This window comes from Vulpes vulpes, chromosome 9 (assembly GCF_048418805.1).
Source record: "Vulpes vulpes isolate BD-2025 chromosome 9, VulVul3, whole genome shotgun sequence".
Classification (NCBI taxonomy): Eukaryota; Metazoa; Chordata; class Mammalia; order Carnivora; family Canidae; genus Vulpes; species Vulpes vulpes.
In genome coordinates, this window is record NC_132788.1 from 2,623,827 (window position 1) to 2,646,188 (window position 22,362).

A 22,362-nucleotide genomic window follows, 5' to 3' on the forward strand; every position below is an offset into this window, starting at 1 on the left:
TTAAGAAAGGCAATAAGAGGGGCCCCTGGGTGACTCAGTGGTTGAGCATCTGCCTTTGGCTCAGAGTGTGATCCCGGGGTCCTGGGATCGAGTCCCACATTGGGCACCCTGCAGGGAGCCTGCTTCTCCCTCTGCCTGTGTCTCTGCCTCCCTCTCTGTGTGTCTCCTATGAATAAATAAATAAAATCTTAATTAAAAAAGGACAATAAGAAAAGAGAATAGGCAAGCGGAAAGAAAGCAGGATTTGTGCTCTTAATACATGACAAGGTAGGATTCGGGCAAAAGAAGATCAAATGAGACAAGAATGACAGTCTCTAGTGCTATAAGCTATAATTGGGAATGGAAATGAAATAATATTTATGTTCCAAATGATGCAGCAGCACTCATACCAGTAACAACAGAAGAGGTGAGGAGAAAAATCTGCCCTCAGCTAAAGATGGGTTCAGTGAACATCAATAGACCAAAAAGGAAACAGAAACCCTAAATGGCATATCTAATAAGGTGCACCCAATCCCTGATCTCATCACAAAGACAGCATGTGTACTCAAGACATTCTTGAAAACCCAGTCTTCCAGGCCACAAAGCAAAGCTCAGGAAATCCCAGAAAATAGAATTAATACAAACAACATTTTCTGCTCATAATGAAACAAAACTCAAAATTAATAACAAAAAGTCCTTTCCACCAGACAATTAGAAAAACCTGTCAATTAAAAACTCAGGGTCAAAGGCTAAAAACAGACCTAAATTGCAGAATTTCTTGAAAGAACGATGATAATGGAAAAGCCACAGTGAAATCAGTCGGATAAAATTAAAGGAGTAATCAGAAGACAGTTTATAGTTTATGCCTAACTAAATCACCAGAAGATGAAACATAAAAGAAAATATTCCACCCAATACACCAGAAAAAGGAAAAGAAAGTAATTTAAAAGAAGGCAGAAAAAAGAAAATAATGATAAAAGCCAAAATTAATCCTTTGGAAAAATAAAGATAATGGAACTAAAATAAATTTAATAAAATAAATTCAAATGCCTGTTATTTGGAAAAAAAGAAAGAAAACTAAGACAAGCCACGAGCCAAACTAATCATAAAAAAGAGGAAAACACAAACACAGAAAATAACAAATGACAAGGGTGACAGCCATTGAAACACAAGACTTTCTAAAAACAAGAGAGTACTTTGCCAAACTGAATGTAAATAAACGTGAAAACCTCAAAGTAGTGAGAACTTCCTAGGAAAATACGATTTATCAAAACTGACCCCTGTAGAGATAGAGAGTTTCCTCAGACCGCTCCCGAGACGGGATCCGTGGAACGTGATCACAGAACTACACCCCGAAGAGCAACCGGGCCCACCCAGATGGCCTCACAGGAAATCCCACCAAATGCTCAAAGGCCACGTAATTCCATGTTACGTGCACGGCTCTGACACATGCAAAAAAAGAAAAAGAAAAAGAAAAAAACCCATTCTGGTTATTTTAATGAACTGTGATATTCATATTCGCCAGTGAAATATGTATCAGCAGCCCCCAAATCCAACAGTCGGCCTCAGGGACAGACACCAGGCACTTGTTCCCTGGGGTGAGAGACGAGGCAAGAGCGCCTTCAGCCGCGCACCCAGGAGGGTTAGAGCAGCACAGTCAGACCAAAGAGACATTCAGAAGTTTAAGAATTAGGAAGGAAGAAACGGAACTGCCTCTGTTTGTAGATGTTGAAGGTCTTCCTGGACAACTCGAAAGAATCAGGGATAAAACTAATACAAATGATAAATGAGTTCATCGATGCGCTTCTTACGGACGACAGTCAGAAGACCCACCGCGGGAGAAGATTGCAGGAATAATAAGAAAGATGAAACGCGTAGGAGGGTGTAACAAAAAGTGTGCTGGACGCCAGCGAGGCAGACTTCAAATCCCTCATGAAAGACACGAGGCAGATGTGGGAACGTGTGCTTCGGAGGTACCCTAAGGACAAAGAGAGCAACAGATCCTTGAGGGCTCCTTTGTCGTTAGATTGCTGCTGGCACGGCTGGCAAAGCTTCCAGAAACTTCTGACGTGCCCCGTAAGATAAAACAAAGGCGTGGTGTTGGTCGGGACTAGAACTTCCAGCGGGAAAGAGGAAAACGTACGGACAGAGATGGGTAAGGTAAACTCAGACCCCTATGCGCGGACTTTGAATTGGAAGTACTGGTCTGGAGCCGTGGGGGGGGGTTAGTCTAGCTCCTTCCAGGCCACCAGACCAGGGACAAGCCACGACGCTGGCCCCAGGAATGAGCTGGGCCTCTGGGAGAAGAAAGGGACTGTGTCCCAGAGGGGGTGCAGAATGTGGCCCCTGTGAACCAGCAGGGCCAGCAGGGGACCCGGGGACGGGGTCCTGAGGGTGCCGACCAGGGCACGGAGCGGGAGTTTGGCCAAGGAGTAGGTTGCTCATATGGAACATTCTCCCTGACCAGGTGTCTAGCACCGGACAAGGCGGGGGGGCGGGGGGGCGGCCGCGTGCTGTTACGTGGCATGTGTGGAGACCGCCACGGGCCACACGGGAGGACGGAGAGCCCGGGGCTGGGGGAGGAGGCTCGGGGAAGTGGGCTCGCCCCGGGAAGCCCACCGGGTGCCTGGGCTCCACGGGGATGTGCCCTCGCCAAGGCGATTCAGAAAGCAGCGCCGACGGGGCAGCTCGGGGTGGGCCCCCGGGGCGGTGGCGGCAGATGGCACCACAGAGCCAGCCCCCGAGGGCAGCAGGGACGAGAAGGGCAGCGGGAAGCACCGGCGGCCCCGCGGAGGCCTCACCGTCCAAGCGAGCAGGGGAGGACGAAGAGCCAAATGCCTGTTAGCGCGCGGGATCCCGACGGGGGCCGGGGGGGTGGGGGTGACGTCCCTGCCTGGGACGGACGGAGCACACGCACCTGTCGGCCTGGGGTGCACGAAGGCCACGACATCAGAAAGGGGGTCCTGGCCCCAGGACGGACCAGAGGGGTTCCCTGGGTTCAACCCCACCTAAAGCTGTCCTCTCTCATCCTCTAATACGTGCACTAGACACAGGTGCAGATGGTCACACCCCCGTGCTGGTCCACGGGCCGACAGCGAAGAGCTATCACGGTGCAGGGGAGTCAGCAGAGACCCCTGAAAGGTGCCCCCTCTGCCGCCGAGTCAGTGCACCGGATACGGCCTTGGATCCCAGGGGCCTGGAGGGATGTCAGCGCCTCTGTTAAATACCTAAAAGATCAAGAGCGGCGGTGGTCCTCGTGATTTCCGCCCTGGATTTGCCAATCTGGCTCCACGTGAGTGCACGTACCCCGGAGGGTGGCCCTGGCCCCACAGGCGGCCACCGGGTGTGATGGCACCTTTGGTAAAGCAGAGGAACACGTCTGGACGTAGGCCGAACCCGGTCTCGGGCCTGGCGCCCACATCCTTTCCCATCCCGCTCAGGAGGGAGACTCCAAAGCAGGGCACAGCCCCGTCTGAGGTTGCCCCGCAGCTGGGTTGCCCCCCTCCCCGCGATGCTCCACCATCCTGCGGCCCACAGTGACCGGGTCATCTGGCCGCTCCGCAGAACGTCACATGCCCCACCGCTGCCTGCAGAGGCCCCCCAGCACCACACTGCCTGGTCCCGGGAGCGTTTGCCCCTTTGACGTGGGATCCCCGTAACCTCGCCTGCTGGTGCGACTGCCAGCTGAGCTGGGAACGCGGGGAACAAGGGGATCAGAGGGACAGAGCCGGCTGCCCTCGGCTCACCAGGAGCGCTCACGGCCCTACCCCTCTTGGGTCCTGCACCACGTCCAAGAGCTTTTCAATCGTACTTTATGGTTCTTTTTGATTGGGAATCTACGGAGAGAGTCGCATCTTCCCACGACGTGTATCCGAGGACCCTGTTCAGAGCTGGGCCGCTAAGCCCACTCCACACATCAGTGGGTTGAGCCTGGTTTCGGGGCACACGTGCTTTAGCATCAGTGAGGATTCTGGCTGGAGGAAGGCCTGACTGGAGTCATGCTTATGGGTTGAGGGAGTTTGCTTATGGGACCCAGAGTGTTGTCCAGGTGTGACCGGCACGTCACAAAATGAAAGGTTTTTGGTGTGGCCGCTAGAGGATTGCCTACCTGCAGACACAGCCCGTGCTGCCAAGAGCTGTTGCACCCTGGGCCAGACGCCGTGGGGGGCCCCCGGCCTTGAGCACTCACCGAGGCCCAGGGCCCTCACCGTGCGGCCTGGGGGAGGCCAGTCGGGGCAGAGCCAGGCCTTTCTGGCGCCGAGGGCGCTGTGGCAACAAGGTGGTGTGTCCTGGGGGAGCGAGCTGCGGTCTGAGCGCCCCATCATCGCCCACCCGTGCACGGGCCTAACAGGAAAACCCGGTCCCGGGCCCGTCACGGCCGTCCAGGCGGGACCCTGAGGACGGAGAAGCCTCTAGACTCTTCCGCAGGAGCTGCCGGGGCTCTTGGGGAGTCGGAGCCTGGCTCGGTCTGCGCGGGCCCCTGACGTAGAACACCACAGGCGGCGCGACGAACAACAGACCTTCATTTCTCACGGTGCTAGAGGCTAGAAGTGCAGGGTCAAGGCGCCAGCGGGTTCAGAGTCTGGTAAGGACCCGTGTCTGGGTTCCGAGAGGGCCGTCTCTCTATTTCCTCCCATGGCGGAGGGTGGCGGGAGCTCTCAGGAGCCACTTTCCTAAGGGCACCAATCCCGTTCGTGGGATCCTGGCCTCACCTCCCAAAGGCCATCACACTGGGGCTTAGGGTCTCAGTGTGTGAATTTGAGGGAACACAGACATTCAGCCCATTGCAAGGCCAGCGTGAACTTTGCCCCCGACACGGTCCACTGTGCAGGAGGCTCGGGGCATCCAGAGAGGCCAAGGCCAGCTTCCCCGGGACACAGCCTCTGAGCCCCACCCCGGGGCCCAAGGTGGGGTGCACACACAGAGGGCCCACCCCTGGAGGACTGATAGGGGTCACAGCTCTGAGAGCAGGTCCAGAGAGTCTCATCATGCCCAGGTAGTGACCAAGGGCCGCCCTGCTTGGAGGACCCAGGGCAGGAGGAGGTCTGGAGGGCTGTGCCCACCGGCATCTATGCTGCCAGGGGGGCCACCCCATCACGGACAAGACTGGAGACCGTCCTGGTCCTGCTTGCTCACCAGGCTCCTTGCCCCCAGACCTCTGGCTGGGCCCCAGGTGCATTACACCTGTGATGACCAGGACAGTCCAGGGGTTAGATGGGAAACACCACCTCCAGCTCTGGGTCACAGCCTGGGGTCAGCAGGTGCCCCACCCCCGGGACTGCAGGTACCCCAAGACCAAGGCCTGCAAGGTTCAAGGCCCTGGGCAGAGGCGAGGTGCTCGCCCACTCCCCATCCATGTCTGAGCGGGGTGTGGCAGGTGCGCTCCAGCCACCCCGGCCCCCAGCCACACAGGCGTGTAGGGAACTGCTCTTTGGAGGTGGCCAGGACAGGACACGTTCGGCCCGACACCCTGTACCCAGAAGGCCGGCCATGGAGGGGTACACACAGGCTGCGCTCTGCCCCCGGGATGGTAGCCAGGCAGGCGCGTGCCACAGCAAGAGAGCGGAGAAGAAAGAGGCTGCAAAGAAGGAAGAGAAAACCTTCAAAGCAAACAACGGAGAGCAGGAGGGCAGAGATGGAAGGGGTCTGGGGACCCGTAAGATGCAAGGGTCCAAACAACAGGCGCGGGGCTATGTTGGTGAAGAGTCACATGCGTCCCTAATAAGCACCAAACGGCCCTGAAGTGTCGAAAATAAGACGGGGACAGGCTCGCTCTGTGGAACACGAAAGGGGCACAGGGGAGGCACCAGCGCAACAGGCAGCAAAGTCGGGATGCGAGCTGGAAGCAGGAACGAGCGGCGGCCCCATATCTCATTGGTCCCACGAGGAAGCCAGCGGGATAGGAAGCGTGAGAGGCGCCCGGGGCCTTGGTGGGCAGGTGCGGGGGACGCGGGGCCGGGGGGTTCACCCCGGGAAGCCCCGGCTGGACTGCACAGAGTGGCTTCGGACTGTGCGTGACCTGAGGTGCCCGAGGGACGTGCAGCCTCCGCGGGCCAGCGGGGCCGGGCGGCCGAGCCCGGGGCGGTCAGGGAGGCCAGGCCGCGGGGGAGCCTGGCGTCGGGAGAAAGCCGGGCGCTGCAGGGCTCGGTTCAGCCGGGCGGGGGGCTACGCACAGCGGCCAGGAGCAAAAGCAGAGCACCCCTCCCGCCGGGCCCCCCAGGCTTACCCCGCATCCCCCAAGGCCGTGGGGTGGCGGGAGTGGTGAGTGTGGATGCTGGCCGTTTGGGAGGATGTTTGGAAACAGGAGGAAAGGAAGAAGCTGCGGGAAGGAAGGGTAGTCAAGAGAAGTGCCGATGGGACGTCTGGGGGCTCAGCGGTTGAGCGTCTGCTTTCGGCTCAGAGCATGACCCCAGGGTCCGGGGATCGAGTCCCGCATCGGGCTCCCTGCGTGGAGCCTGCTTCTCCCTCTGCCTGTGTCTCTGCCTCTCTCTCTCTGTCTCTCATGAATAAATAAATAAAATCTTTAAAAAGAAAAAAAGAGAGAGAAGTGCCGATAAACTGCGCCCCCATCCCCACACGTCTCACCCGCAGGCCGCTGCCTGGTGCTTCCCGCTGCGCCCCCCTCGCCGCCTGCAGCCCCCTCCCTGCTCCTGGTCCCCACCGTCCAACCACCGAAGCTGTGCAGGTGCCTCCACCGGGAGACGCGTCCACGGGGACCCACGTTTGCGCAGGGTCTATAATTACTGACTCTGTCATTGGTTCAAAATTATTATTTTTTTAAAAATTCGCTAGGTAAGGACTCATTCAGGTCAGCCATGCAGCTCATTTCACAATGTGAACACCCCACTCGGTCAGGATCAGAGAGATGCCGAGGAACTGTCACCGCATGGCCCCGAGGGCTGTTGCTGAGAGCTGGACACTCGGTCCCTTTCCGTCTTCTGCTGCCACACCCCGGCCACAGCCCACGGCCCGGGCAGCCGGGAGCCGCGCCTTCCACACGCCGGTCACGTTCATTTCCACGGGCCTCCAGAGCAACCGAACCAACTCCGTGCTCCTCCAAGTACGACTCCAGGCAGCGAGACCTTCACTCCTGCCAAGTGACCACTGCCCCGCTCCACCCAGGAAAGGCGGCTTTGGCAGCCCGCGAGCGGTTCCTATTCTGTGCTTCTTTTGTTGGAGTCGGGTGCGTGGCTTTGGGGGGCTGCAACCGGGGGCTTCAGACCCAGCCGCACAGCATTCCAGAGCCAGCCTGATGAAACAGATGGTTTTCTTCAGCTTGCAGAGAAAAGAGGCTTGGATTAAGTTTTTTTAATTTACTTCAAATGCATCTATTATAAGAGTTAAGCAATTTTTGGTTTCCGGCTCTAGAATAATCTTTAAAGTTTGAGACTCTGTGTGTCTGGGTTAAGAATATGTTTCTTTCTTTGTTGGAGTTTTTGTAGTCCCGCTCAACATCTAAGAAAAAAAAAGGCAACCGACTAAATTCCAAATGTTTACCCTCCCAAATGACCAACACACACACACACACACACACACACACACACGGTGGGCCTCACAGGGCCTTTCCTGTTCCAGAAGAGACACAAAGGAGAAATAAAGTCGCCACGCCTGCTCCTCTGTGGTTCACACACACGAGTCGGCCGAGTAGGAATCAGGTTTTAAAAAATTCAAACTCAGCAAAACAAGCATTTCTGCTAACGTGAGTGTTTCGCTGCCAGCTGGCCATGCTGTGTGGCGTAGACCATCCAAGGCAAGTCGCAAGAGTTTGGTTGCTCAAAGACTCGTTGCAGAATGGAGCCAACATGTGTCCCCTTCAGGTTGTGCGCGGGTTCCAACAGACTACGGAGGAAGTGCAGCATGTGTCCAAAAAGGAGAAATAGCTTTCTTCCCAGAATTGTTTCTGAGCCATGGGCCAACATTTTAATCCCTTGGACACTGGAGCCCATGAGTTCCAGAAAGTGTAAAAGGTCCTGTCTCATGCAAGACCTTTAGTGAGGGCTGAAGGAGGACCGTGGAGGGCAGCCCTGCAGAGCTCAGCCGGCTGGGCGGCTTGGAGACGCCCCAGCCTTGGGGTTTTCTCCTCTCAGCTACCACGCTGGCCCTAACACACTAGGACCCCCTTGACAAGACATCACTGCCAGCGCATGGAGGTCTGTTTGGGGTTCGAGGCACTAGACATGGGGGTGCGACTGCATGGGTTTCAGCCCACACCGGACCTCATGCACTGGGGCATTAGTATGTCCTCACGCCTTATAAAATGAAAACCAACCACAAGCAAATAACCCTCACAGTGTGTGTTGGGTGTGTGTATAGGGGATCATGGGGGGGGGAAGAGGGTACCAGGGATGGAAAAAGGGATCTGGGGAGATGAGGGTGAGCAGGTCAGCAGCATCTGAGATCCCTCCTCTGCCCCAGACGCAAACACCAATTTGGCTGCAGAAGAAGGCGCTCCTAATAGGAAAAGAAGCCAGAAGCTCAGACCCCGGAAAATTCACAATCTGGCTGGAGCCGTGAGAACTGAGGAGAGGAGTCACGAGAGAGGATCAAGATGCATAATAAGAAGCCAAAAACCTCTTGATAAACACAAAGTAGAGAAAGGCATACGCAGGCACAAAAGCTCTAGGACAGAGAACAAAGGACTTTGGATAGAGCTTATGTGTGTGTTCAGTGTGCAGCATGCATGTGTGCAGATGCGGTGTGTGGTGTGTGTGTGTGGTGTGCATGTGCGCAGCATGCATGTGTGTGCAGTTGCAGTGTGTGGTGTGTGTGTTTTGTGCATGTGTCCAGTGTGTGTGTGTGCAGCATGCATGTGTGCGGTGTGCACTGTGTGTGCACAGCATGCGTGTGTGCAGATGCAGTGTGTGGTGTGTGTGCAGCATGTGTGTGTGTGTGTGGTGTGCACTGTGTGTGTGCAACGTGTGTGTACAGATGCAGTGTGTGTGCAGATACAGTGTGTGGTGTGTGTGTGGTGTACATGTGTTCAGTGTGTGTGCAGCATGCGTGTGTGTGGTGTGCACTGTGTGTGCAACATGCATGTGTGCAGATGCAGTTTGTGTGCAGATGCAGTGTGTGGTGTGTATGTGTGTAGTGTATGTGCAGCATGCGTGTGTGTGGTGTGCACTGTGTGGTGTGTGTGCAGCATGCGTGTGCAACATGCGTGTGTGCAGATGCAGTTTGTGTGCAGATGCAGTGTGTGGTGTGTGTGTGGTGTGCATGTGTAGTGTATGTGCAGCATGCGTGTGTGCGGTGTGCACTGTGTGTGCACAGCATGCATGTGTGCAGATGCAGTGTGTGGTGTGTGTGCAGCATGCGTGTGTGTGTGTGTGGTGTGCACTGTGTGTGTGCAACGTGTGTGTGCAGATGCAGTTTGTGTGCAGATGCAGTGTGTGGTGTGTGTGTGGTGTGCATGTGTTCAGTGTGTGCAGCATGCGTGTGTGCAGATGCAGTTTGTGTGCAGATGCAGTGTGTGGTGTGTGTGGTGTGCATGTGTGTAGTGTGTGTGCAGCATGCAGTGTGCACGCAGCACGTGTGCTGGGTGTGTGTGTAGTGTACAGCGTACGGTGTGTGCGGCATACGTGTGTGCAGTGCGTGTGCACCGTGCGCGTGTGTGGCACGCAGGGCAGGGGAGGGCAAGGCTCCCCGGCTCTGGGAGAGACGCGGGGCGAGGCGGGGGCTGCGGCCTGACGACAGGGGCTCCACGAACCCGAGCGAACGGGCGGATGGAAGGCATCTCTTGCTCGAAACGCCGCGTCCTCCGTCCTCGGGAAAGGTCGGGCCGTGAGAGCCGTGACCACCACCAGAGCAGGGGACCTTGGCCCGCGGTCCCTCACGACACGCAGCTCGCCACGCTGCAAAGTGCTCCCAGATGACACACTGGAAACCACACATGAAAGCGGGGAACCCGTTGGACTCGCCCTTACAGGCCGGCGCTTGGGCTTCTGACCGCCACCCGCCTCCTCCCTCTGACACCCGCGCCTCCCTCTCTCTCAACTCTGAGCCCCTCTGCCCCTCTGTCCCTGACCCCCTCGTTCTCTGCCCCTCTGGCCCTGATCCCCTCGTTCTCTGCCCCTCTGTCCCTGACCCCCTCGTTCTCTGCCCCTCTGGCCCGCTGTCCCTCTGCCACCGAGGGTCCCTAGGACTGCAGGGGACCTGAGCTCCAAGTGTGTCCACAGGAGCAGGAGACCGGGGCAGGAGGGCCGGAGGGAAGCCCCTGGAAAGGCCTCTCAGGACCAGACACAGGCGCCCCGGAGCTTTAGGCTACAGGGTGAGCCCCAAGGTGTCCTGAGGGTCCTCCTTCGATGCTTTCCGAGTCCTTCTCCGGGATGTCCTTGGTGCCAGCGGCAGGGGAACAGGGAGCAGGCGGCCCTGGCACACAGGTCCCTGTGCCCCACCACCTGCAGCCTGCGAGGCCAGCGCTGCATCTGCTGCCTTGATGGGAACCCCGAACCTTGTCCCCAGCAGCGTCCCCTCCCGCTCCCCAAGTGGGGACATGTCCCTTAGTGTCCTTGTTCTGGGTGTGCCGCGGGGTGCAGGGACTGGCCGGGAGCAGAGAGCACCATCACCCGCAGGCCCGCAGGCTCCCGGGGCGCCCTGCCCTGGGGTCAGCCGCGGGGCCACCCCGCGCACCCTAGGCTGCCCTGCCTCCCTCCTCGCGGGTCTCCCCCTTGGAGCAGAGTTAATATGCGTAGGAACAGACGTCTTCTGCTTGCGTGACAGCCCTCCCAGGGCCCCCGCCACGTCACACTGTCCTCAGGCTGGCCGGGCTCTTCTGGAGGCTTCTCTACCCTGGAGCCCCCTGCCCGCTCTCCCCCCAGGCCGCTGGCTCAGCCATGGGTGCGTGGGAGCCCGTGCAAAGGCCCGGAGGACGCTGCCCGGGAAGGACCCGCAGCCGCTTGCCCGGCCGGGGGCTCCGCTGCGTGGCCTGCGTGGTTCTGTGTCCCTGAGCAGGGCACTCGGCCTCCCCGGCCTCCCTGTCCGCACTACGACACGGGGCGACCAGTACCTGCCCGCGGGGCGGTGGCGGTGTTGCCCGGCTGGTCCGCGCTGCCTCGTGTGAATGCCCCGGGAGCACCAGCGATGTGCCCACGGAACAGTCTATAATTTTTTAAAAATGCATAAAGCCATCTAACAGCTTATATGGAGGCCGCCTTAGCCTCCTCTTGCCGCCTCCGCACCCAGTTACACAGACCTGGTGGCCGGAACAACCCAAGCTCGGAAGTCAGACCCCTGAACTGAGCTTTACGGGGCAAAGCCAGCAGCAGGGGTGGGGCTGGCGGTCCTCGGCCGTGTCCCCCACTGCAGTGGCTCTTCTCACCCTGCTCCTGCTGTCGCACCACTTTGTCCTTGCGACCTTCTCACCTTGTCTCACGAGGACCCCCTGATTAGACTGTGCCTTCCTGGAAAACCCGGATCATCGCCGACCTGTGCACCCTTACCTGAGGCACACCTGCAAAGTCCCTCTCCGTCTCGGGCAGCATTGTGGGGTTCAGGGATAAGGATGGGGACATGTTGGGGGGTCGTTATGCAGCCCCCAGCAAGCATCCCCTTCTGGGAAAGAAGACTGTGGGCAAACACCCCCCCCCCCCCCCCCCCCCCGTCGCTGAGCTGTCCTGACCCGGCCGCCCACTCCATCCCCGGAGCCGGGCTTCGGGAGAATGGAGCAGCCCCAGGAGCCCACACACGGGGGGCTCCCCACATGGGGGAGACGAGCCTCGCCAGGCAGAGAGGGCCGAGCAACAGGTGCCGACGGCAAGAACCAGAAGAGCTCCTGACGGTCTCCGTCGCCCAGTCCGGGACAACCCAGGTCCCTAGAAACACCGAGGTGGCCACCCGGATGGGGGTTGCCCCTCACTCCCCGCCAGGGCACCCGTGTGCTCCCCTGCCCTTCGCCCCTCCTTCCCGGGGGAGGCCCAGCCATGCCCCCCGGTGCTGTGCCGGCCTGGCTCCCGGCCTGGGAGGGGGGACACAACATCTGGGTGTTAGCAGAGGGCCGCACAGACGTCGCCTCACCAACGAGGCCCTCGCCGTGGACTGGCAGCAGGGCCAGCCCGGACAGCCGTGCCTTCCACCACAGAGAAGCCACCGAGGCCCACGAGGTGGGAGACGGGAGACCGAAACGCGCCGTCGGTGTGGGGCATACGGGAGCTCGTACCACCTCTGTGATTTGTCTGTAAACCTAAACTGCTGTTGCCAAATGCAGTCAGTCTATTTTTGAAATCGCCCATCTTGTGCGATCGCCCCATCATCTGTCTGGATGTCCAGACTGTAGGGGGTCACCGGGGGACCTCGGGGCAGTTGGCATGGGACGCCCAGGTCCATCACCTCCCGTGGAGGCCCCGAGGTCCCACACCTGCCTCCCCTCAGACGGCGCACTGCCACCTGGAAGCCAGATGTCCGATGTCCGGGAAGACGTGAGGACGACGTGCGGACCTCTTTGCGGCCAGACAGGCCCGCCTTGCCCTCTGTCTGGCTTTTCCGGGCCGGGACTCCTGGGTTTCAGGGCATGATCTCCGGCGCTGGGGCTGGAAATTCCAACACGTGTCCGGGTCTAAGTGGGGAGGGAGCCCCATCCACAGACTCACAGCCACTCCGCCCTACGACGCCCCTGCCTCATTTTGCTGGGATCCATTCCACCGGGACTGGACCCCGGGTGAGCCAGTCCTCACCCTCACGCCTCCCGCAGCTCCCGAAGGAGTTTCCTGGGGTCTGAGTGAGGGTTTCTTCTGACTCCCACCTGCCGGGTCCTCACAGATGTGAACTTTCATCCTCATGGCATGGGGGTGACCGGGGGTCACACTCATGCCACTCCACTGCCCTCACTGGGGTCTTCCCTTGATGGATGGTGGATCGGGGTCCTATGATGTCCCCTAAACTCCCCACCTGTTGAGTCCAGTTCACAAGGGAGGGCGGGGAGGGTGGACTGAGGGATCTGATCAGTGGATGGAGACTGTAGGATGATTCTGGGGGTGTAGAGTGACCTTAAAGCCTTCGACATCATCATCCCAAACCTAGAGCCGTGCCGGGATGGAGGAGAGACAGATTGGGGAGACACGTGAACATTTCCATAGTGCAAGGGGGAAATCTCACCACGCTGAGGCTGGGTACACACCTGCACCGTTAGTGCCTTTACCTTGCTCTCTCTTTGGGTTGGGGTGTCTTCCAGTGAGAGGGACCTGGGGTCCACTGTAGGGGCTGGGACGGGACGGCAGGCAGGGCACCAGTGGAGAGGAGACAGCCCAGCCTCCCGGTCTTGGGGAGAAAAGTGGGGGGATGCCGGGAGGACTTCTTACATTATACTCCACCACAAGAAAGGCGCCCCACGTTTAGGGCAGGATTCTGCAGGGGAATGCGGGTTCACCTGCAGCCTGAGGCTTCTCAGGAATCCCAGCTGAGAGGGGGCTCAGGTGCAGCATTTCCAAAAGCACCAGCGGGGAGGGAAGTGGCTCAGGCGAGGCTCTGCTTGGCCCCTGAAGGATTGGGATCACGCCCTCCACACGGCGGGCGCCCTACTGTTCCTCATGCCCTGGGCTCCACGATCCCACTGCCCGGTCACTGACCTTCCCGAACCCTCCTGAACCGCAGCCGCACGTGCATCCATCCCCAGCCGAGAGGGCCGGCTCATCACGGCTAGGTCTGTGGGAACCAGGCCGGCTGCCAAGCTAGCGGGAGGACCAGGGAGGCCTCCGGGGACGGTGCCGCCTGACAGGTGTCCAGGAAGGGACATCTCTCCTGTGACATGTCCAGACCGCTCAGCCCCACTCCCGCCTCCAGCCACAGCTGCGGGGCCCAGTCCTCCCCGGGCATCCAGGGGGCTCCCTGCAGGTGCGCGGGCCCCGTGGGAGGCCGGGCAGATGGTCCATGAAGGCACAGCTGGCAGCGTCAGCCCAGGAAATGAAAAGCAGCCCCCAGGGAATGAGCGCCCCTTGCGTGGCCTCCGCAGACTCGAGGACACACGGGAGCGGCGGCTGCTGGGAAAGGAGGATGCTGCCAGGCCCTGCTGCCCGGCCCGGCACTGGGACCCCCTTCCTCCCACGCACCGCCTGGGGGCTCAGCCTGCCTCACTCCATCGGAGGCCCCAGCTTTCGGGGGGACCCTCGGGCTTGCCGCGACCCTAGGGGCCAGGCAAGGCCACTTCCTGCGCTCACCCCTCTCCTCTCCTTTCCCAGCTCGAGAGCAAAGAGACTCCCTCGGGTCCCCCAGCAAAGCAAGAAAGAAATCGTGTGGATACTGGAGGCTTGTTCCATTTTGCGGCCCCCCAACAGCGGGACTGGACGCCCCGGCCCGTGGCTGCAGTTGGCAGGCGCGGCGGGCATCGCGGGGCTCCAGGTGGGGGCTTCCCCCAGGGGGGCTGCTGGGCACAGCCTGGTGGTGCCGACGTCGCCTCTGGAGGGGACCCAGGATTTCTCTGCGATTCCCAGCAACGCGGCCCTTCCCTATTCTTTTTTTTTTTTTTTAAATTTTATTTATTTATTCATGAGAGATGCAGAGAGAGGCAGAGACCCAGGCAGAGGGATAAGCAGGCTCCATGCAGAGAGCCCAACGTGGGACTCGATCCCGGGACCCCAGGATCACGCCCTGGGCTGAAGGCGGCACTAAATCACTGAGCCCCGTGCTGCCCGCAGGCCGGTTTTCTAGAAGAATCGGCGCTGGTGTAGGCAGGGCGCAGGGCCCAGGCGGCTGGCTGTTCCGGCTGGGGCCCCGTGGGGGGCCGGCCCGGTGGGGACGGGGGACACAGCCTCCGACTCGGGGCAGGCACGGGCTCCCGTACGCCAGGCCTGGGTGCCCAGGACATCCGCCGGCTGCCTTTTCCTGGGGCCCGGGTGTCGGCCTCCCCCCAGAGTGTAGGAACGTCACCCGCACTTCCTCACATTCCTTTCCCTTGTCATCCGCACACGTCCGTCTCTCTAAACCATCTGGAATGTATTTCGTTGTGAGGGAAGATTCCGACGTGGATTCTCAAAACCTGTGACCACCTGTGCCAGCGGCACTGTTGCGAGGTCTGTCCTTTCCACGCCAACTTAAGGCTCCCAGTTCCTGGGAGGGTCGTGGCACTGCCCCGCTCGCGGCCTCAGGGACGGCAGAGGCCCCACGAGGTGACCACCCGGGCCTGGCCTCCTTGGCCAGAGCAGCCTCGGCCGCAGTCAGGGGCTCTCACTCTACGAAAGGTGTTGTCCCTTATAACGGAGGGTGACAGTTGCCACCGCCTTTGTCTCCCCAGAAACAAGGAACGGCTTGTTCAAAGGCTCCCCCGTTGTCGGCAGGTTTCCTCAGGCTGAAGCTGGAGGTTCGCAGAAGAACCGCGGGCCACACGGATGGGGCTCGCCCCGCACAGGCTTTCCCCACCCAAGGGTGCCCACCTCACTCTGGAGCCGCCACCGAGGGTGCTGCATGACCTTCTGGGGGCAGGCTGGGCCATCGTCCTTGGTCCTCTTGTTACCTCCCCCCACCCACCCGGCCCTCGGCATCACGTTGAACCCAGACCTGCTGAGCACATGGCCCCTTATGTCCACCCATGCAGTGGCCTGGCTTCCCCAGCACCCCAGGACTTGGCTGGTCCAGGGAAGCCCAGGGACTCCACCTGTCGTGGGATGCTCCTGAGGAGTCTTGGGGCCTCCCACCCTTGGTCCTCTACTCCCGGGAAGAGGGGGAGCCTCCCCAGAACCTTGCCACTCTCTTACGTCTGCACGTAGCAGGCACTTTGTGGCCTTCCTGACATTTAGACGCACCTCTCCCCTGCCTCTCCACATGATCAGTGGCTCCCCTACTCTTACATAGGGTCGGTCCCTTCTTGTCAGCCAAGGGCTAGCAGTGGCCCTCCGACATGCATCTTCCAGAAACCATGTGTGAGGATTTGGGGTTTCGATACTTCTTTTCATCAGTTCTTCCTTCAGTTCACTATTCGTCTTCCCCCACTCCAAAATTACATAAATGCTTTACCATATTTCCTTCTTTGCTTTACTAGCTCAAGGGTAACGACTTAGAAAAGAAATTATTTCTACCCAGAGCTTCTGGGGGGAGGTCACATAGGAGGCGGTGTTGACAGAGGCTTGGAGGCAGGGGGATCTTCCCAGACAGAGACGCGGGCTGTTCCCGGCAGAAGGGACAGGGGAGGAAAGGCGGCAGATGGGGTGGGCTAGATGAGGACAGGAGGCAGGGTGAGCGGCTGCGGGCGGCGCCGGGAGAGGACGGACCTCAGCCCCGGGGGGTTAGCCTGCGCAGGCCTGGCTCCCTGCTTGTTACTCTGTGACCTGGAGCCTTGGGGTGGGGGGGGGCGGGGGAGGCGGTGAAATGCACGGTGCATGTCTGCTCCACCTGCCCCACGGGGTGGTGGCAGGGATGAAACTTCATCACGAGTTTGCAAGCAGTTTATAAACTGTAAAGTGTTCATCCGGCTTGTTTCCTTCAATGTGGTTGGGTGGCTACTCTCAGCCCACCCCGACCTACACGGAGATCCTTGACAGGTAACATCGCCGGCGTTGCTCGCGTCCTTACCCCCATGTACTGAGCGTTAGCTGTGTGCCAGTTCAGAGCATTTTGCCTACGTGGCCTGATTGATTCCTTGCAGAGTATGGATGATCCATATGCACAGCATGTGTTCCCACTGTTCAAAGAACCGTGGCTCAGATACAGGTCAGAGGGCTTGTCCGGGTTCGAGAAGCAGTAAAGGGTAGATCCAAGGTTGGAATCCCGTCTCGTGTCTTCTCCCACACCTCGTCCCCTTGGTGGAAGCTGGGAGGGTCACTGAAATGTCATGGAAAGTCTTCCTCAGACTAAAACCAAGGAACCATGGCAGGGGAAAAGTTGGCCTCAGCAGAGGAGGAGGGACATGTAATGTCAAGGAACACCCACCCGCAGTGGCCAGCATCAAGGTAGGACCGGAGGCCAGCTCCAGAGGATGATGTCCTTTAAACCTCAGGGCTCTATCACGGCAAATCCAGCCATCAGTATGTGGGTTGCACAATGGGTAGGGGGGTAAGGAGAGAATACTGCTAATTGGTAAGGCCTGTTAAGAGTGCCTGGCTTCCACTTCGTTGGAAAATACAAGACATCTATGCATGCTTTGAAGTTAAACATCTGTCCCCAATATTATGTGAGATTTCCCCCACTTTTATGAGTTGATGAGGTTTCTATTATTTTAATATGAACATCGGTAATGAATGAATCTGATGACACCAATGAAAAGTCTCGGTTCCCTGAAAGGAAATGAGCTTGGCTGAGCCCATTACTGGGTGAGTTTTTCAGAAAATCCCACTTGGGAATCCATATGCTGCTGTCCCACCCAGAGACTCGTGGGTCTTACCTGTAGCCCTAGGTATTGTTTAGGCAGGTAAGAATCATTGTTGGCCTTATTGTGCCAACAAGGGAATTAGGTTATATAATTCAGGACCCCCAACACAGGGGCTTTGTCCTCTCTCACACATTCCACTGCCCCTAACCCCACTGTGAGCTCACTGAAGTAAATGCCACTGGCTGCCTTCAGTTCAAAACCATTCCTTGCTTTTGTATGGAACCGGAAAGGACCCCAAATAGCCCAAGTAATGTTGTAAAAGAAAACCAAAGCTGGAGGCATCACAATTCCAGCCTTCGAGCTATGTTACAAAGCTATAATCATCAAGACAGTATGTTCCAGGTATAAAGACAGACACATAGATCAATGGAATGTGACAGAGACCCCAGAAATGGACCTTCAAATCTATGGTCTACTCATCTTCCACAAAGCAGGAAAAAATATCCAATGGGAAAAAAAAGACAGTGTCTTCAACAAATGGTGCTGGGAAAATTGGACAGCCACATGCAGGAGAATGAAACTGGACCAGTTTCTTACACCACACACAACAATAATCTCAAAATGGAAGACCTAAATGTGAGACTGGACTATATTAAAATTCTAGAGGAGAACATAGGCAGTAACCTCTTTGACCTCACCCGCAGCAACTTTTTGCTAGACACATCTCCAAAGGCAAGAGAAACAAAAGTAAAAATGAATTAGGACTTCATCAAGATTAAAATCTTTTGCATAGCAAAGGAAATAGTCAACAAAACTAAAAGGCAACCTAAGAATGAGAGAAGATATTTGCAAATGTCTTATCAGATAAAGGACTAGTATCCAACATCTAAAAAGAACTTATCAAACTCAAGACTCGAAAAACAAAAAAAAAATCTAATCAAGAAATGGGCAGAAGACATGAACAGACATTTCTCCAAAGATATACAAATGGCCAACGGACATGAAAAATTGCTCCACATCACTGGGCATCAGGGAAATACAAATCAAAACCACAATGAGATACCACCTCACACCTGTCAGAGTGGCTAAAATTAACAAGTCAGGAAATGACAGATGTTGGCAAGGACATGGAGAAAGGGGGACCCTCTTGCACTGTTGGTGGGGATGCAAGATGGTGCAGCCCCTCTGGAAAACAGTGTGGAAGGTCCTCAGAGAGTTAAAAATAGAGCCACCCTATGACCCAGCAATGACACTACCAGGTATTTATCCAAAGGATACAAACATAGTGACTTGAAGGGGCACCTGCACCCCAATGTCTATAGCAGCAATGTCCACAGTAGCCAAACTAAGGAAAGAGCTCAGATGTCCATCGAGTGATGATTGCATTAAGAAGATGTGGTCTATATATACAGTGGAGTATTACTCTACCATCAGAAAGGATGAAATTTTGCCATTTGCAACGACATAGAGGGAAATGGAGGGTATTATGCTAAGTGAAATGAGTCAGTCAGAAAAAGACAAAGACCACATGATTTCACTCATATGTGGAATTTAGGAAACAAAACAGATGAACATAGGAAGGGGAAGGGAAAATAAAATAAGATGAAAATGGGGAGGAGGCAAACCAGAAGAGACTCTTTTAACTCTCGGGAACAAATTGAGGGTTGCTGGAGGGGACAGAGCATTATGGGGATGGGGTAACTGGGTGATGGGCATGAAGGAGGACACTTGATGTCATGAGCACTGGGTGTTGTATGCAACTGATGAATCACTAAATTTTACCTCTAAAACTAATTTTACTTATTTATTTTTAAAGATTTTATTTATTTATTCATGAGAGACACAGAGAGCGAGAGAAGCAGAGACATAGGCAGAGGGAGAAGCAGGCTCCACGCAGGCAGCCTGACGTGCGACTCCATTCCGGGTCTCCAGGATCACGCCCTGGGCTGAAGGTGGCACTACACCCCTGAGCCACCCGGGCTGCCCCTAAAACTAATTTTAAAAAATAAGATGATATAAGTTGAAAAAAATAAACAACAAAACAACAAAAAACCCATTACTGGTCTGCTGAAATATTAACAAAATTTGTAGAAAAATACATTCACATACCCTATAGAATATACACCATGTTATATATAAATGTTTATTTGTTCTTTTTTTTAAATGTTTATTTGTTCTTGACTAAAATTCTAGGTCACTGATGTTTGGCTAACTCTAGATCTTTATTCAAAAGGTTTCTGGGCAGCCTGGGTGGCTCAGCGGTTTAGTGCCACCTTTAGCCCAGGGCCTGATCCTAGAGACCCAGGATCGAGTCCCACATCGGGCTCCCTGCGTGGAGCCTGCTTCTCCCTTTGCCTGTGTCTCTGCCTCTCTCTCTCTCTCTCTCTCTCTCTCTCTCTCTCTCTTTCTCTTATGAATAAATAAATAAAATCTTTAAAAAAAAAAGTTTTCTGAGGCAGGCTAGTCCTTCAGGCACAGAGCACCTTTCATTCTTGGCTTCCTAAAACTTTAAAACTTTCAACTCAACCTCCATCCCCACAATGCCAAGGGAATTCTTGAAAATGGGTCATGAGACAAAGCTGTAGCTTCTAAGGTTGTTCAATATGTCACAAAATGACTCGGCCCCATGGCGCCTCCCTCCCGCCATCTTGCTACGTGACTCCGAAATCAGGGATGCGTTCTTACCTCCCACGGACTTGAGGCTCTCTGCTGGCCTAGGACTATGAGCCAACTGAAATGGTAGAAACAGGAATCTTCTGGCACTATTGAACTCTTATGCGATGGAAGGCCATTGCATTCAACTTCTGACCTGGAGGGGGGCCTCCTAAACCAGATTCTTTGCAATTAGTCCTCCTTAACGTCTGCAAAGCGATGACAGTAGAATGTATTTTGTGATCTCATTTATCACTCTCCCTGTCATTAAAATATGAGATGCAAGGGCCCCACCCAAATATTTGAAGAAAAGCCAGTGAGTGCAAAGTACAAATTCCTTCCTCAACGTCATTGGCTTGCGGGCTCGTCGTTACGGGATGGCTGTGAGTGCTGGCCTTCATTTGCTTCATCTGGGATTCGCTTATGGAGCAAGAAAGGAAATAGACCCAAATCGGATCTTGTCTTCGGAATCCATCTTCTTCTAAGCCAAATTAAATGCATGTATTTCATTAACATGTGGTAAGAGATTAAAATGATGATAGAATTGGCCAATCTACAGTCTTTCAGAACAAAAAATGGAAATTGTTTGCTTGTGGGAGGGAAGCATTTGTGAGTTTTAAAAATGCGAAAATGAGAATAAACATTCCATGACTCATGAATTAGTCATACAGTGGGACATTTTTCCCCCAACTCCCTGGAGCGGCTGACCTAAGCAAGGTGCTTGTTGGCTAAGTTGACCTTCCTCTCTCCCACACTACTGAAATGCAGATGATGTTGGCTTCTCCTGAGCCCACACCCACGTGTGTGCCTCGAGTGGCTGTTCTAGCAAAAGAAAGAGTAAATATACATAGAGGGTGAGGCAGATACTCGAAGCCATACGATTCTCTGTGCAAGAGCATAGACTCTGGTGTTTCTGGGTAATTGCTCAAACTCTTCTGGAAAATATATTTTGATCTTTTTTTTTTTTCCCCCAGGAGGCCAAACTAGAACAATATGGGGAAGTTTTAAGGAGTCATATTTGGGCCCAATTGAGGGAAGGGTTTTCTTGCTAGAAAAACACCACCATGGCACAGTCTACTCTGAATTTTCCCACTGTGGGAGTATTTTCAGTAGGACCTGGACAACAGTCAAGGACACCTTCAAGGGATGGATGGAGCAGTGACAATTAGTGGCCTTCCCATAGCCTCCTCATCCACTCAACCCCCGGCTTCCAGCTAGAGGTGCCTAAGACTCTGTCTCAAGCCTTCCTCTGCAGGAGGAGCAGGCTCCAACACCAGGAAGTTAAGGGTCCCTGGGAAAAGCTCTCAACCAGTAACAGCAAGAGTTGGTGGTCTGTTGACCTGAGGTCCCCAACAGGATGGGGTCTTGCTGTCCACAGCAGCCACTGATGTTCCTACTGCAGGCTTCCTCCCCACATCCCACTCTGCATTCACCTGCCAGTGCTTCCTGGAATCACCTCCAGTAAATTACTGGGGCTCAAGCCTTCCTCTCAGGGCCTGCTATGAGGGAAGTGCAGTCCAAGATAAGGGGTTTTTGCATTGGGGTGGGTAGATGGTAGAGAAAGAAAAACTGGCTCCCCCCACCACCCTCTGGTACCTTGACATCTAAGCCTAGGAAGCAGACAAAGGAAGAGGACTGATAATGGTTTGGAGATGAAGAGGCTGAAACCAGAATTAATCAAAGGACAGTGACCATGTCCTGAGGACCCGGAAGAACTGGCCCAGGTGCTCAGAGGGCAGCCCTGCAAGGCCCCGGAGGAAATGCCAGCCCCACGGGAACATGCAGCCCGACTCTCAGAGATGATCGGATGGGAAACCTCTGCAGCCATTTCTGAGACTTCTGCCTCAGGTTTGCTCTGCAAGAGCTTCATAGCGTGTACTTATGTAAACATATTAAATACACATACTGATGGCATTTCAAATCAATAGGAAAAGCATGGGTTATTAACTAAGTGGTAGCCCACAGTCCCAAATTCATTAAGCTAAACACGGCTTTATCACTTAAACTAAAATGGTTTCAATTGTGATTAAGCTATTAAACATTAAAGAAAGATAAAATTATAAAAATGTAAAAAAGAGAGGATAGTTGAATAGTTATATAACCATAAAATGGGATGAGAAACTTTAACACTGGCCCCAAGGCGAAAAACAGAGTAGTCTACACAAACAGGTAAAACTTCATGTTACCAACTACATGATAAAAAGGAAAATGACAAAATGGAAACAATATTTGCGATGTACAAGACAAATCGTTACTGGTCTTCCCATGGAGAAAGCATGTAAGAGACAATAGGTAGTGGAATGAAAAGTCGACTAAGAACATGAATCGAAGTGTTCCATAAATTAGGGGCAAGTTTGACCTCATTAGTAATGCCATACTTTCCTATCACACAGAAGAAGTCTGAGTCCCACGTTGGTGAAAAGGTGAGAAGGCAGATGAATATAATCCTGAGGTCTGGGTCTAAGTGGAAATTAATCTGAACTGAAAATTAGCAATCCGCACGT